General features: G+C 36.0%; 1 protein-coding gene and 1 pseudogene across 3 annotated transcripts in view; both read right to left on the reverse strand.

Moving 5' to 3' along the window:
* Positions 1-17,202, reverse strand: part of ERC1 (ELKS/RAB6-interacting/CAST family member 1) — a 563,373-nt gene that overhangs the window by 157,049 nt on the left and 389,122 nt on the right. The gene's annotated exons all lie outside the window — the stretch shown is intronic.
* On the reverse strand, positions 10,752-11,117 carry LOC148163680 (SRA stem-loop-interacting RNA-binding protein, mitochondrial pseudogene; annotated as a pseudogene).

A 17,202-nucleotide genomic window follows, 5' to 3' on the forward strand; every position in this document is an offset into this window, starting at 1 on the left:
TGGAATTATACTTGAAGTAGTTTATTGCTCATTTAGCTCAGTGTGCCCTTTCCTTCTCCCTTACCTGTTGGCTGGAATGCAATGTGGTAGTGAGCCATCTTGGATCACGTGGTAACACCTCAGCGATGGGCAAAGCAAAAGAGAGGAGTTCAGACTCTGAACCCCTGAAAACTTCAAGGAGCAGAATTATAATACCACAGTTTGGGCTATTACATGAAAGAGACACAGATTTATATACAGTTTACCCTGTTATTTTTGTCAAAGCAGGAGAACATCTATTCTAACTGGTTTTAATAAAGTGTTTTAAATCTCCTTAGCATTTTGCATATATGAAGTAAAATATATGAAAAGTCTTAGGAAAACAGACAATATAACTGGAATCTAAAAATTAGAAGAGAAATTTCAGAATTAGTCTCAGAATCCATTTTTTAAAAAGATTTTATCCATTTATTTAAGAGAGAGAGAGAGGAAAAAGAGCATGAGTGAAGAGGGGCAGAGAGAGAGGGGAGAAGCAGGCTCCCCGCTGAGTGCAAAGCCCGATGCAGGGTTCGATCCTGGGACTCCAGGATCATGACCTAAGCCTAAAGCCGATGCTTAACCAACTGAGCCACCCAGGCGCTCTTAAAACATTTTTTTTTTTTTTTTTTTAAGAGAGGGAGAGAGAGAAGGAGAGGGAGGGGCAGAAGAAGAGAGTGAGAGAGAATCTTAAGCAGGCTCCACGCCCAGTGGACCTGGGGCTCCCTCTCACAACTCTGGATCATATCTTGACCTCAGCCGAAATCAAGAGCTGGACGCTTAACTGAATCACCCAGGAGCCCCCCAGAATACATTAAAAAAAAAAGTTATAAAGAAAGGATTACTTTAAGGTAGTATCTACTCATTTGATGTGTCACTTTACTTACTGATTAGAATAAGATTCACTAAAAATTTATAGGATCCACATTAATTTGTAACATAATAGTATACAGTACCTATCTTTAAAAGAAATCTAGAACTATAAATTAGTTAACTACCAAATCGTATATAAATGCATCTACACATTCTAGAGGATTCTAATTAGATGAAGAATTCATCATTCTAATGATGTATTTTTTGTGATACCCAAATATGTAGACACCAAAAGTCCCTTCAATGTATTATGCAGGGAACTACAATTTATAATGAAACATTATATCAGAAAGGAAAGCAGTATCATTTAGGTAAGAGCTTTGGACTGTTCTCTATATAGTCACAGTTCATTAGAGTAAGTTGTCTCTATCTCTGGTTCAGTATAAAAGTGATTTCTGATTCTATCTAATGCCTAGCTATTTCCAGAGAGAACTCATAAAAAATAAAAATGTGCATTTTATTTGATCTAAAATGACTGATTGTTCAGGCTCTCCCCATGCTACAATTATCTTATTCTTAAAAGAAAAAAAAAGCCTCCATTGGCCTTACTTTTCCCTAAACTGCTATGCTTTCCCTTTTGCCCTCCTGGTCAAAATTTATTTTATTTATTTTAATATATTTTTAAATTTAAATTCAATTAATCAACATGTAATATATTATTAGTTTCAGAGGCAGAGGTCAGTGATTCATCAGTCTTATATAATATCCAGTGCTCATTATATCATGTGCTCTCCTTAATGTTCATCATTCAGCCACTCCATCCCCATACCCCCCTCCCCTCCAGCAACCCTCAGTTTGTTTCCTATGAGTCTCTTACGGCTTGTCTCCCTTCCGATTTCATCTTGTTTTATTTTTTCCTCTCTTCCCCTATGATCCTATTTTGTTTCTTAATTCCACATATGAGTGACTCTGATTGACTTATTTCGCTTAGCATAATGCCCTCTAGTTCCATCCACATCATTACAAATGGCAAGATTTCATTCCTTTTGATGGCTGATTAGTATTCCATTGTGTATATATATATATCTTCTTTATCATATATATGATATATATTTATATATATTATATAATATATTATTATGAACATCACATAATGCATTCATAGGTAAATTTCCTCCTTTCTTTATGGCAAGGGCCATCACAAGACAGACAGGTGAACTTAGGATCTTCTGCTTTCTAAATCTCTGCCTTAACAATAGCTGGCAGCCAAGGGAGTTTTTGTTGGGCATTATTCAAATCCTATCAAATCCCTAGTGAATTATGTTCTTAAACCCACTGATTTCTGTTGGAGATGAGGGGTGGAGAGACAGCTTTAGCATGAGTCTCAAGAGATGAAGCTAAGTGGTGGGTTCACAGTAACATCTGGGGATGATGTATACAAAAAGATTTATACTGGCCTTTTCTTTCATTTTGTCTTACTATTTCATAATAGTATGTCTGTTTTGCCTCAAGTTTAATGGTATAATATGAACAGAAAATTTCAGAATACAAACCCCCCTTATAAAGACATAGTCCCTTCAAAATAAGGCACACCTGTTGTTCTTTAACTCACACTTTCAGGCTATACCATTTATTGTGTCTTCTTAAGGAAGTCTCTATTTCCAAAGGAAAATAAAGTCTTACATTGTTTCTCAGAATTCAAACTCCAGAATAGCTCCATTTATTTAGTTGTCTGTTTTAAGAATTACTGAATGCTTTAAGCAATTAATCCCTGCACTTTGTCACTGTCCCACTGTTTAGTTAACCTTTCCCAGTCATAGATGGATAACATGTCCGTACCAGCTGTCCACACTGTGCTACCGTGGAGGCCGGCTTGCCTCTGTTTTTAAAGCTTCCATTGCATTCCAAGTCTGTTTGCTATGACATTTGTTAGAAGAATGCCTGTGGTATCATGGTACTCATTTCTCCACCTTGCAGCATAATCAACAGCTCAGTGTGTCTTGATTTGAAAAAAATCCAACATTATACAGAACATGTAATGTTTGAATTGGTTGGTACACTGCATGAAAAAAAGTGGGTAAAGTTCCAATGACTAAATATCTACAATATTCTTTAGGCTATATATGAAACATATAAAATCTACAGGGATATACATGAGTAACTATGGGGTGTGCTGAGAGGGGACTAGAGACAGTGGGGTTGCTGAGATCTTGAAGGTCACCAAAAGCACTTGGTGGCCAAAACAGATGAAAACAAATTCAGTAATTTATTACCTTCCTCTATTAATGATTCAACAATTCTATCGTCCATCTGCTATCAATTTGTTGGCAAAAATTATAAGAACAACTCCTCTCCTACACAGCTTTGGAATGAAACATCTGGTGGGGAAATTCTATAGGAATGGGCAAGGAACTGTGCTTGCATTTGGCAGATGAATTATTATTGTTGCCAGCTTGGATGATCCCACCTTCTCTGCATCTTTTCTTAGGATTTAGCTACTTGTAAAATGCCAAACATAATTTGGGAAGCATGGTTATTACACCTATTTTTTCTTATGCATATAAGGGGCACATGGTTACAGTAGGCATAAAACAATGGGAAATGCAGAATCTTCTGATAAGTGTGGATTTTTTTTTTATTTGAAGTTTCTCTCCATAGCAGTGGTATTATTTTTAATAGGGAAAGTATGTTCAAAAGTAGTAAAGCATAATAACCATCACAGCCTACTAAGTCACACGTTTACTTCTCAAAGATATAGGAAAATGACAACTGAAAATATTATTTCAAAACAAGTTCTAGAATTTTACTATATGTAAATTAAAATTAAAAAAAATCTTTTAGGGGTGCCTGGCTGGCTCAGTTGGTGCAGTGTGTGACTTTTGATGTCAGGGTTTTAAGTTCAAGCCCCACATTGGGTATAGAGATTACTTAAAAAGAAAAACTCTGTAACTTTGCTTATTACTTTAAAAATAGTAAATAGTTTAAAACTAGAGAAAATGATATCTATTACTGATTATATTTTGTTTATGGCCTCTGGATGTCTTCCTCCTCAACTGAATATTTTATCTCTCTTAGAGCAGCTCCATTTTTAAATTTTATTTATTTATTTATTTGCAAGAGTGAGAATGGAGAGAGAGCACATGAGGGGGGGAGGGTCAGAGGGAGAAGCAGACTCCCTGCTGAGCAGGGAGCCCGATGTGGGACTCGATCCCGGGACGCCAGGATCATGACCTGAGCCGAAGGCAGTTGCTCAACCAACTGAGCCACCCAGGCGCCCTCCATTTTGTTTCATGTTATAGCAATGTACATGTTTTCCCTATTTCTAAAAGCTGACTGATGGCATGAATGTTATCAAGTCTACCTGCAACTCAGCCAATCTGACTCAGCTGTAGTGTCTAACTGGTACCTTTCTTACAGGGGTCATTCAATTTTCCAAAGTGCATTCTCTCTATGACTAGTTAGCTTACCTGATCAGAGGTAATAAGGGCAAGATACTTTCCTTTACTTCCAGTCTGTTCCACAGCTCAAAATTTCACCTCTAGCACATACAGTTATTCTCTAGGTCAACATTTCTCAAAAGTTTATTCCACAGAAGTATGGAAAGAGATATTAACAAATGTCCCGTGAAAAAAAGATTTCCATGGTCAAATAAATAGGAGGAACACTGGGCCTAATAGCCCGCCGGTACAGAACTCACAAGAGCTTTTTATGGTGTAGATTACATATCTTTAATAGGACGCTATATTTTAAAGCAGGGGTAGCCAAACTACTGCCTATAGGCCACTGAATAACCACCTGTTGATGTAGAGCCTATAGGCAAGGAATGGTTCTTACATTTTTAAGTGGTTGAAAAAAACAAAAAGAAAAATATTTTTGTGACATAATATAACATATATAAAATATATAATTTATATTCTAATATATAAAAATATAGTTTATGACAATGATTTGAAATATAAATTTCAATGTCTATAAACAAAATATGAATGAGGCAAAACACACTCATTTGTTTATGTATTTTCTATGACTACTTTAGCATGGCAACAGAAAATCTTAGTGCTTATGACAGACACCAAATTGTCCCCAAACTCAACATATTTACTATCTGGCTCTTCAGAGAAAAAGTCTACCAACCCTTTTATAAACTATTTCCCAAAGTTAGTTGACCACAGAACCCTACTTCCTCAGTTTTCTGGGGAACACCAATTAACACCTGGAAGCATACTAATATTCCAAGAACACAGTTTGGAAAGTGATGACTTAACAATAAACTAATGGATCTCAAAAGAATGAATAAAAGAATATGAATGTGCTGGGAAAAAATTCACCATGATCAATACCGCCAACATGATTACTACAGACCCTGCTACTCTGTTAAGCATTTTACGTGGATTAAGTAATTTAATCCTTATAAAGACTCCATGAATTTGAGAAAGAAGGTATGTAGTAGGAAGTTGTACTGATGGGCCTGGAGCCAGGCCCTGAATTAAAGATAGATGTGGAAATGATCAACATAGGAGGTCGATGAAATAATAGGAGTGCATGAAAGCACCAAGATCAGAAGCGAGGCACATAGCATTGGTGGAATAAAAGTCCGTAAAGAACTGAGGGGGGGGCAGTCTCAGCAACAGAAGAAAACAAGGAGACAGTGGTATCCTGAAAGCTAAAGAAAGTAAGTTTCAAGAAATAAATGATCAAATACTTTAAAGTGTTTATAGACAAGTCAAAACTATGACTGCAAAACTGCCATTTGATTTAGCTTTTAGAATGTTTCTAGGTACTGTGGAAAGCAGTTTCAGGGCCGGTAGCAGAAGCCATATTGAAAAAGGTTGAGTAGTAAACACACACAGACACATTGAAATACTACTCAGCCATGAAAACAGAATGAAATCTTGTATTCTGCAACAACATAGATGTACTTTGAAGATATTACGCTAAGTGCAATAAGTCACACAGAGAAAGACCACTGTAAGATTTTCACCCATATGTGGAATCTAAAAAATCAAAACAAATGAACCAACAAAACAAAATATAGAAAAACTCATATATAGAGAGAACAGATTGGTGGTTACCAGAGGGGAAGGAGGCTGAAAGGCGGGCAAAATGAGTGAAGGGATCAATTATATGTGTATATGTGTGTGCCTGTGTTTGTGTGTACATGGACACACACATACACAATATTTTCTTTATCCATTAATCCATCAAGGAACATTTAGGTTGTTACCATTTCTTGGCTACTGTAAGTAATGCTACAATAAAGATATCTCTTTTTGGTATATATTTTCAAATCAGCATTTATGAATTCTTTGAATAAGTACCCAGAGAAGGAAGAACTGGTTCATATGGTAGTTCTATTCTTAATATTTTGATTAATCTCCATAGTCTTTTCCTTAATGGCTGTACCAATTTTACATTCCCACCAAGAGCATATGAGAGATTCCTTTTCTCCACATCCTCTTCAATGCTTGTTATTTCTAGTCTTTTTCATAACTGTGGTAACAGCCATTCTAACTGGTATGAGGTAATACTGCATTACAGCTTTAATTTGCATTCCCCTAATCATTAGTGATGTTGAACAACTTTTCATGTCCCTGTTGGTCATCTCTATGTCTTCTTTTGGGAAAAATGTCTTTTCAGAACCTCTGTCCATTTTTAAGTGGGTTGGTTTTTTTGCTGTTGTTGTGATGTGTTGTATGAGTTCTTTATGTATTTTGGATTTTAATCCCTTGTTGGATATATGATTTGCAAAAATCTTTTCCCAATCAGTTTGTTTTGATGATGGTTTCTTTCACCGTGCAGCTTTTTAGTTTGATATAATCCCATTTATTTGTTTTTGTTTGTTTCCCTTGCCTCTGGAGTCAGAGCCACAGAAATAGTGCTGAGACCAATATCAATATTTATCACCTATGTTTTATTCCAGGCATTTTATGCTTTCAGGTCTAACATTTAAGCCTTTAATCTATTTTGAGTTAATTTTTGTGTACGGTGTAAGACAGTGGTCTAGTTTCACTCTTTTGCATGTGGCTGTCCAGTTTTCCCAACGTCGTTTATTGAAAAGACTGTCCTTTCTCCATTGCATGTTCTTGGCTCCTTTCTTGTAAATTAGTTGTCTGTATATGTGTGAGTTTAGTTCTGGGATCTCAATTCTATTCCATTGATTTATTTGTTTTTATGCCCAATATCACATTGTTTTGATTACTATAGCTTTGTAGTATAGTTTGAAACCAGGAAGTATGATTTCTTCAGCTTTGTTATTCTTTTTCAAAATTGCTTTGGTTATTCAGGTTCTTTGTGTTTCTATACAAATTTTAGAATTATTTATTTGTTCTTATTCTGTGAAAAATGCCATTGGAATTTAGATAGGGATTGCATTGAATCCATAGAGTCCTTTGGGTTATATGGACGTTTTAACAATATTAATTCCTGAAATCCATGAGCGTGGAATATCTTTCCATTATTTGTGTCCTCTTCAATGTCTTTCATCAGTGTTTTATAGTTTTCATTGTATAAATCTTTCACCTCCTTGGTTAAATTTTTCCTTGGGTATTATATTCTTGATGTAACTGTAAATGGGATTTTTTTCCTAATTTATCTTTCTGACAATTCTTTATTAGTGTATAGAGATACCACTGATTTCTGTATGATGATTTTGCATACTGCTACTTTGCTGAGTTCATCTATTGGTTTTAACAGTTTTTTTGGTGGAGTCTTTTTAATATATATCATGTCATCTGCAAATAGTTTTCTTCCTTTCAGATTTGGATGCTTTCTTTTTTTTATTTTTTAAAAGATTTTACTTATTTATTTGAGGGAGGCAGTGTAAGCAAGAGAGAGAAGGAATGGGGGAAGGACAGAGGGAGAAGCAGACTCCCTGCTGAGTGGGGAGCCCGATGCAGGGCTTGATTCCAGGACTCCAGGATCATGACCTGAGCCGAAGGCAGATGCTTAACCGACTGAGCCATTCAGGCATCCCACCTTTTATTTATTTATTTTTGCTTAATTGATAATGGCTAGGACTTCCAATACTATGTTGAATAAAAGTGGTAAAAGTGGATATTGTTATCTTGTTCCAGATCTGAGAAGAAAAGCTTTCAGCTATTCACCAGAGTATGGTGTTAGCTGTGGGTCACATATGGCCTTCATTATGTTGATGTAAGTTCACTCTCTACACAGTTTGTTGAGTTTTTACCATAAATGGATGTTGAGTTTTGTCATGTTTTTTCTGCATCTACTGAGATGATCACATGATATTTTCCTTTCATTTTGTTATTGTGGTGTATCACGCTGATTGACTTGTGGCTGCTGAACCATCCTTACATCCCTGGAATAAATCCCACTTGATTATGGTGTTTGGTCCTCTTAACATATTAGTGAATTCAGTTGCTAATATTCTGTTGAGAATTTTTCCATCAGTGTTCATCAATGATATCAGCCTGTAATTGTGTGTATGTGTGTGCTTGTGTGTGTGGTATCCTTGCCTGGTTTTGATATAATGGTAATGCTGGCCTCATAAAATGAGTTGGGAAGTGTTCCCTCCTCTTCAACTTTTTGGAACAGTTTGAGAAGAATAAGTATTAAATCTTCAAATGTTTGGTAGAATTCACCAGTAAAGCTGTCTGATCCTGGACTCTGTTGGGTTTTTTTGATTACTGATTCAATCTCCTCACTCATATACAGATTTTCTATTTCTTCATGATTCAGGCTTGGAATATTGTATGTTTGTAGGAATTTATCAATTTCTTTAAGGTTGTCCAATTTTTTGGCATACAGTTGTTCATAATAGTCTCTTATGATTCTTTGCATTTCTGTGGTGTCAGTTTAACTTTTCCTCTTTCATTTCTGATTTTATTAAAGCTTGTTCTCTTTTTTGCTTGATTAGTCAAGCCAAAGGCGTGTCAATTATGTTTGTCTTTTCAAAGAACCACCTCATAGTTTCATAGATCTCTTTGTTTGTTTACTTTGGTCTCTATTTCATGCATTTCTCCTCTGATCTTTATTATTTCCTTCCTTCGACTGACTTTGGACTTCATTTGTTCTTTTTTTTCTAGGTGTAAAGTTAGACTGTTTGAGATTTTTCCTGTTTCTTGTTAGACCTGTATTACTATGATCTTCTTTCTAAGAACCACTTTTGCTGCATTTCAAAGATTTCTGTATGTTGTATTTATATTTTCATTTGTCTCTAGGTATTTTTTATTTCTCTGATGAACTACTGGTTGTTCAGTAGAATGTTGTTTAATCTCCACATTTCTGTGTTTTTTCCACTTTTCTTCTTGTAATTGATTCCTAGATTCATACCACTGTGTTCAGAAAAGATGCTTGATATAATTTTAATCTTTTGGAATTTATCGAGACTTGTTTTGTGGCCTAACATGTGATCTATCCTGGAGAATGTTCCATGTGCACTTGAGAAGAATGTGCATTCTATTGTTTTTGGATAGAATATTCTGTATACACCTATTAAGTCCACTTGGTCTAATGTGTCATTTAAAGTCAGTAATTCCTTTTAATTAAATTTCTGTTTGAATGATCTAACCATTGATGTAAGGGAGTGTTAAAGTCCTCTACTATTGTATTGCTGTCAATTTCTCCCTTTAGGTCCCTTAATATTTGCTTTATATATCTTGGTGCTCCTATGTTGGGTGTGTATATATTTATAAATGTTATGTTCTCTTGTTGGACTGACCCCTTTATCATTATATAATGTACGTTTTTGTCCATTAGTCTTTTTTTTTAAGATTTTACTTATTTATTTGACAGAGAGAGACACAGAGAGAGAACACAAGAGAGAGACACAGAGGGAGAGGAGGAAGCAGACTTCCCGCAGAGCAGGGAGCCCGATGTGGGGCTCGATCCCAGGACCCTGGGATCATGACCTGAGCTGAAGGCAGACGCTTAACGACTGAACCACTCAGGCACTGCTACAGTCTTGTTTTAAAACCTGTTTAGTATACTACGAGTATAGCTACACCAACTTTCTTTTTGTTTCCATTTGCATGGTTTCTATATCCCTTCACTTTCAGTCTCTATGTATCCTGACTTCTGAACTGAGTCTCTTCTAGGCAGCACATAGATGGGTCTTGTTTTAATTTATCCATTGAACACTCAATTTCTTGATTGGAGTTTAGTCTCTTTACATTTAAAGTAATCATGTACTTATTGCCATTTTGTTAATTGCTTTCTGTCTGCCCTTTCTCATGCTTTCTGGTATTTATTCATAAGTTTTTGTTTTGTGGTTACCGAGAGGTTCACATACAGCTTCTTATGTATAGAATGAGCTATTTTGAGTTGACAGCAACTTAAATTTGAATACACTTCAAAATTTTACATTCCTGCCCAAGTAATTTATTTTTTTATTATGTCCAGTTAGCCAGTATATAGTACATCATTAGTTTTTGATGTAGTGTTCATAGCAGCAACATCCACAATAGCCAAACTGTGGAAGGAGCTGAGATGCCTTTCAACAGATGAATGGATAAAGATGTGGTTCATATATACGATGGAATATTATTCAGTCATCAGAATGGATGAATACCCACCATTTGCATCGACATGGATGGAACTGGAGGGGATTATGCTAAGTGAAATAAGTCAAGCAGTGGGAAAACTGAACGCCAAGTAATCTATTTTTGAGGTCACATTTTACATCTTTTCATTTTAAACATCCTTTACTGTCTAAACTAATTATTGTAGTTTTAGTTAATTTTTCTTGTCTTTTAACCTTCATGCTTGATTTATAAGTGATTGGTCCACTACTTCTACTACATATTTACCTTTTCCAGTGAGATTTTTACTTCTGTATCTTTTCTTGTGATTAATTAGTGCTTTCCCCTCCAGTTTAGAGAGGTGCCTTTATCATTTCTTGCTAAGGTCAGTTTAGTAGTGATGAACTCCTTTAACTTTTGCTTGTCTGGAAAACTTTGTTTTCAATTTTGTTTATTTAATAGGTAGTAATAGTCTTGAAAATCTTTTTCTTCATCAGATATTTGATCCCCTTGCAAAACTTTTGGCCTTTGAGCTTGAATGTGGAGCTTTACTCCATCAGTAATATGATATTCTTGTTGCAGTGCATCCTGAAGTTCTTCTGAAGAAAACTGAATCCAATCCATATTTCTGTGAAATCCAGTATCTTTGTCAGAAGGTACAGTGTACTTTCGTACATGGCCAAACTGTGCAAAGTGTTTGCTCAACTCACTTGAGGCCATGGTCCAGGGAATTTTTCTGACAAAAGCCATGGGCTGGCTAGTACTCATGTACAGCACCACAGAGTCCCTCACTGCCAAAGCCACCATCTTTAGATCTGTCTGGAAAACTCTTAATCTCTCCAAGTCTGAATGATAGTCTTGCCATGTTGAGAATTGTTTATTGAAAGTTTTTTTTTCCTGTTGGCACTTTGAATATGTAGTGCCACTCTCTCCTGGTTTGCAAAGTCTCTGCTGAAAAATTTGCTGATGGCCTTATTGAGTTTCCTTTGTATGCATTAAGTTGTTTTTATCTTGCTGCTTTTAAGATTCACTCTTTAACTTTTACTATTTTAATTATAATGTGTCTGGTGTGGATCTCTTTGTGTTCATCTGTTTTGGAACTCTCTGGGTTTACTGGACCTGTATGTCTGTTTCCTTTCCCAGATTAGTGAAGTTTTCAGCCATTATTTCTTCAAATAAGTTCTCTGGCCTTTACTCTCTCTCTTCTTCTGGGAGCCCTATTATGCAAATATTATTCCACTAGACATTATCCCCAAAGTGAATTTATCTTCATTTTTAAAAATTCTTTTGTTGTTTTGTTACTTTGGGTAAGTTCTATTGCTTTGTCTTCTAGTTTGTTTATCTGATCTTCGGGTTCATCCAGTCTGCTATTAAACTCCTCTAGTGTATTTTTCAGTTCAGTTATATTCTTCAGCTCTGTAACTTCTCTTGGAAACCTTATGTTTTCTCTCTTTGTTAAGGATCTCACTGTGTTCCTTCATTCTTCTGTTGAGTTTGGTGAGCATCTTTATGACCACTGCTTTGAATACTTTACAAAGTGGGCTGCTTATCTCCATTTCATTAATGTCTTTCTTTGATGTTTTGTCTTGTTCTTTCATTTGGGACATTATTCTCTGTCTCCTCATTTTGCCTGACTCTGTTTCTGTGTATTAGGCAAAAGAACTACCTCTCCCACTCTTAAAGGAGTCAGTCACCTTTTTAAGGAGATGGTACATGGATCTCAGAAGTGCAATCCCCTCTGACCACCAGAGCTAGGCACTCAAGGGGTGTCCCCTGTGTGGACTGTGGGTTCCCATGTTATGATGGGGCATATTTGTTGTGAGGGGGTTGGCAGGGCTCTCGCCCAGCCCAGCTGCAACATGTGACTGACATTGGAGAGTACATGTGGGCTAGGCTGTCGCCCAACCTGGCTGTGACACACACTTGCACTGAAGATGTGGGGCACTGACAATGGCAAGGTAGAATGAAATGGCAAATATGGCATTTGCCAATGTCTCCATCCATGGAGAAAGTCCCAACAGTTTCCTACCTCTCCAATAGGCACTTTAAGATTAGTAAGTGGAACTCTTTCACATCTGGTCTATGTGCTTTTCAGATTGGTGTTTTTGCATTAGGTCCCAAAGAGAATGAGTCTGTGAGTGAGCCCTTTAAGGGCGGAGGGTGGGTGTTGGGTGGTTCTCTATTCCCTACAGATCTATGGCTTTCCTGGACATAGTCCTTGTTGTTTTTCAAAACCTGGCATTTAGGGGTCTTATTTCTTTTGCAGGATCCAAGGGTTGGCATGCCTGATGTGGAGGAAAACCTGCTCATTTATCAGGGAATAGTTAAGTATTTTTGAGATCTCTCATAATGGTGAACTGCAGCAAATGGGGTAGGTCTTTTTTGGCAAGACAGTGTCTCTCCCTCTCCTACCCATCTTGATGCCTTTTTTTGTGTGTGTGGAGGCTCTGCTCATCCAATTTTCTAGTCTTTTTCTAGGAAATTATTTCATATATGGTTGTATATTCATTGTATCCAGGGAAGGGAGTGAATTTATTAACTTCATATGCCACCATCTTCAACTCAAACCCCAATATTTTATTTAAAGCAATCTGTAAGTTGTCCATGAGTAAAGTCTATTCTTACAATCTCAGTTAAACAGTTAATTGATGTTGGAACTCCTGCCTTGATTATTTTGGAGAACAAAGTAAGGCTTAAGAAATTACTATAAAGAGTACAAACAACAAATGTGCATCTTCCATGGTTTGTTCATGATTAGAGTGATACTACTAAATTTTATAGGGATTAAAATATAACATTATCACGGAATGTTCTTGCTTGAGTCAGATGAGGCAAAATGAAATGACTTCCTGTGAATTATATCACAGATGACAAGGGGCTTATTTTTTTTTTTAAGATTTTATTTATTTATTTGAAAGAGAGTGAGAGAGAAAGAGAGAGAGAGAGAGTGCACAAGTGGGGGGGGAGGGGCAGAGAGAGAGGGAGAAGCAGATCCCCCACTGAGCTGGGACCCTGATGAGGGACTCGATCCCAGGACTCTGGGATCGTGACCTGAGCTGAAGGCAGACACTTAACCGACTGAGCCACTTAGGCCCCTAACAAAGGGGCTTATTATCTACTGATTGGGAGTTCTGTTAACTTTCCTGTGGTAGTTTCTATGACACTCTCCGCAGAACAGCAATTCTTAAGACACCTTATCTCTGCTACTAGTCTAACAAAAAAATTAAAAGCTTTTTGTGAAGGTAAAAACAACACAACATAACATTATGTATTAATTTATAAAGTTGATTATTTGATTTGTCCAAACACATGTCTGGGTAAGAAGACTTGATTGCTTCTCATACCTGAGAATTTTATCACAATGAAAACTAAGAGACTGACTGAGTACACATACTGAATTGGCATTTAATATTACAGTCTTTTTGTAAATACACATTGTCTTACAGAGGGGATCATGAATATAAGAAGTTGTATTTGGATGTACTTTGAAAGAAATAAAGAGAGAGAAAGCAACAGAAAGAATAAAAGCAAGTGTTATAATCTCAAAAAACACCCCAGATAATTTCTAATTATGTGTGTTATTTTAGTTTTTGCAAATTTCTCTGAATTCTGTTTGCATGTGCCAGTACTTGAGGATACTTGCTTTAAGACTGAAGGTAGAGGAGAAAGAGAAATTATTTGAGGATCTACTGACAGATCTCAATTTGATGTTTTTTGGATTAAGAATATAAATTCTAAATACCTTTTAGCTATAAAAATTCACCATTCTATGTAAAAGATAAGTATATCAATTTACAAACTACAAGACATTCAAACCATTCAGTTTGGCTCCAACCCAAATTTTCCAGCCTGATGCTTTAGTCATTTGAAAATTTTCACATTTCAAATCTATACTTTCTTAGTGCCTTTTAAATCCTTTTCACTTAAAATTCAGTCTTCTAATCCCGCTTGCTCCAGCTGGTTCAGCTCAGTTCAGTACACATTGATTAAATGTCTTGTATGTGATAAACATCACACTAAGCATTGAGCCAAGATAAGGCCTCAATCTTAAAATGTTATCCTGAGAAATCTAGGTGACTAGAACAAGGGTACATTATGAAGTCTGGTGGTAGACTGAGCTTGGAGTGCCCTTAGAGGCAATAAGGCAGGTGAAGACTTAGGCCTTTTGAAGCTGTGGGGAGAATAGTATGTTGTGCTGGGTAGCAACTGGTGGCCTAATGGATTTGGGGGCTTTTTGAAGCAGTATATACTAAGTAGTAATTTATTTATCAATTGTTTAATATTATTCAAAAAAGGAACTGGTTGTTTCCTTCTAAAAAATTATTTGTAAGTGACACTTATAAACCTGGAAAATAATCCCTCTCCTATTTGGTTAACAAGTATATCTAAAAATTATTTCCCCTACATTTCATTAATAATGTCTCAACATTAAAACAAACACTTTTAAATTACTTAATTTAAGCATACAAGTCTTTGTACTCTGGATACGTCTGTTGTAAAACAAACATACACTGTTATTTCATAAAACATGTGCTTAAAAATTTCAGATCTCAAGAGACTGAGAAGACAAACCTTAAAATGGGAGAAAATATATGCAAAAGATACAACTGATAAAGGACTGTTATCCAAAATATAAAAAAACTCTCAAAACTCAACAATAATAAAATGAATAACCTGATTTTAAAGATGGCCAAAAGACCTAGACATCTCACCAAAGAAGATACATATGAAAAAAAGTTCAACATCGTATGTCATTAGAGAACTGCAAATTAAAACAACAATGAGATATCACTACACACCTATTAGAATGGCCAAAATCCAAAACACAGACAGTATCAAATGCTGGTGAGAATAAATGACTCTCATCACTGCTGGTGGGAATACAAAACTGTACAGCCACTTTGTGAGACAGTTTGGCAGTTTCTGCTCAAAAACCTAACCCTTACTCTTACAATATAATCTAGCAATCATGCTCCTTGGTATTTACCCAAATGAACTGAAAACTTACATCCAAAAACCTGGACAGGGAAGTTTATAGCAGTCTTATTCATAATTGCCAAAATTTGGAATCAATCAAGATGTCCTTCAGTAGATGAGTGGATAAACTGTGATACATCAAGACAATGGAATATTGTTTGGCACTAAAAAGAAATGAGTTATAAAAGCCATAAAAAGATGTAAAAGAAACTCAAATACATATTACTAAGTGAAAGAGCCATTTTGAAAAGCCTACATAGTATAAAATTCCAACTATGCAACATTTTGGAAAAGGCAAAATTATGGAGACAGTAAAAAGATAGGTGGTTTCCAGGAGGTAGGGAGAGGAAGAGATAAATGAGCACAAAGGATTTTTAGGGCAGTAAAACTTCTATATGATACTACAGTGGTTGATACATGACATACATTTTTCAAAATCCACAGAATGTACAAAACAATGAGTGAACTCCAATATAAACTACGGACTTTGGGTAACAATGACATAATGTAGGTTCATTGATTGTAATAAATATACCACCCTGGTATTCATAGTTGATAGTGGGAGAAATTACGTATATATGGGGGAGATTGTGTATATATGGAGATGGCAGTGTATGGGGACTCTCTGTAATTTCCACTTGATTTTGCTGTTAACCTAAATGTGTCCTCAAAAATAAAATTAATTTCAAAGATATACTGAATTATTAAAGTCACAGTTATGAGTCTGTTTAGAGGATGAAAAGATAAGATACAGTCTGGGGGAAATATCTGCAAACCACATGTTTGATAAAAGACTTGTACAGAATAAAGAATTCTCAAAACTCAACAATAAACACTCTAATTAGAAAATGGAAAGAAGACATGAAGAGATATTTCACTGAAAATAATATACAGGAGACAAGCATATGAAAAGATAGTCAACATCATTCTCCCTCAGAGAAATGCAAAGTAAAAACCACAATGAGATATCATTATACAACTATGAGAACAGCTAAAATAAAAATAGAGACAATACCAGATGCTAGCAAGGATGTGGGAAAGATAGGATCACTTACACACTGTAAAAATGTAATATGGTGCCACCAGTCTGGAAAGCAGTTTGGCAGTTTCTTTTTTCTTTTTAAGATTTATTTATTTGAGAGAGAGAGAGTGTGTGTGCGAGACAGCACGAGTTGGAGGAGGGACAGAGGGAGAGAATCTTGAAGGAGACTTTCTACCGAGTGCAGAGCCGAGGTGGGGCTAGATCTCATGACCCATGAGATCATGACCTGAGCGGAAACCAAGAGTTGTATCCTTAACTGACTGAGCACCCAATTAGACAGTTTCTTAAAATATTAAATATGCAACTACCATATGATCCAGCAACTGTACATCTGGGCATTAATTCCAGAAAAGTGGAAACTTAAGTTACAAAAAAAACTATACACAAATGTTTATAACAGGGTTTTTCCATAATAGACAAAAACTGGAAAGAACTCCGATATCCTACAGGGTCCTGGTTAAACAAATGGTAGTATATCCAGACCATGGAATATCACTCAGTAATAAAAAGGAATGAACTACTGATAAATGGATTAATCTGGATTAATCTCCAGATAACTGTGCAGCATGAAAACAATCTGGAAAGATTATATACTGTATGATTCCATTTATATAGCATTCTTAAAATGACAAAATTATAAGAACAGATTAGAGAACAGATTAGACGTGGCCAAGAGATAAGGAAGGTGGGATGAGAGTGGAGTAGGCGGGAGTATAAAAGGGGATCTCTGTGGTGACAGAAATGTTCTGTATCTTGACCATATCAATGTCCATATCCTGGTTGTGCTACTGTATACAATATCACATCTTGGTTTTGCAAGATGTTACCACTGGGGAAGCTGCCTGAAGAGTACAATGGGATCTCTCTGTATTG

This window comes from Eumetopias jubatus, unplaced genomic scaffold, assembly GCF_037043125.1.
Source record: "Eumetopias jubatus isolate StellerSeaLion01/CBP00866 unplaced genomic scaffold, mEumJub1_p1.0 scaffold_8, whole genome shotgun sequence".
Classification (NCBI taxonomy): domain Eukaryota; kingdom Metazoa; phylum Chordata; class Mammalia; order Carnivora; family Otariidae; genus Eumetopias; species Eumetopias jubatus.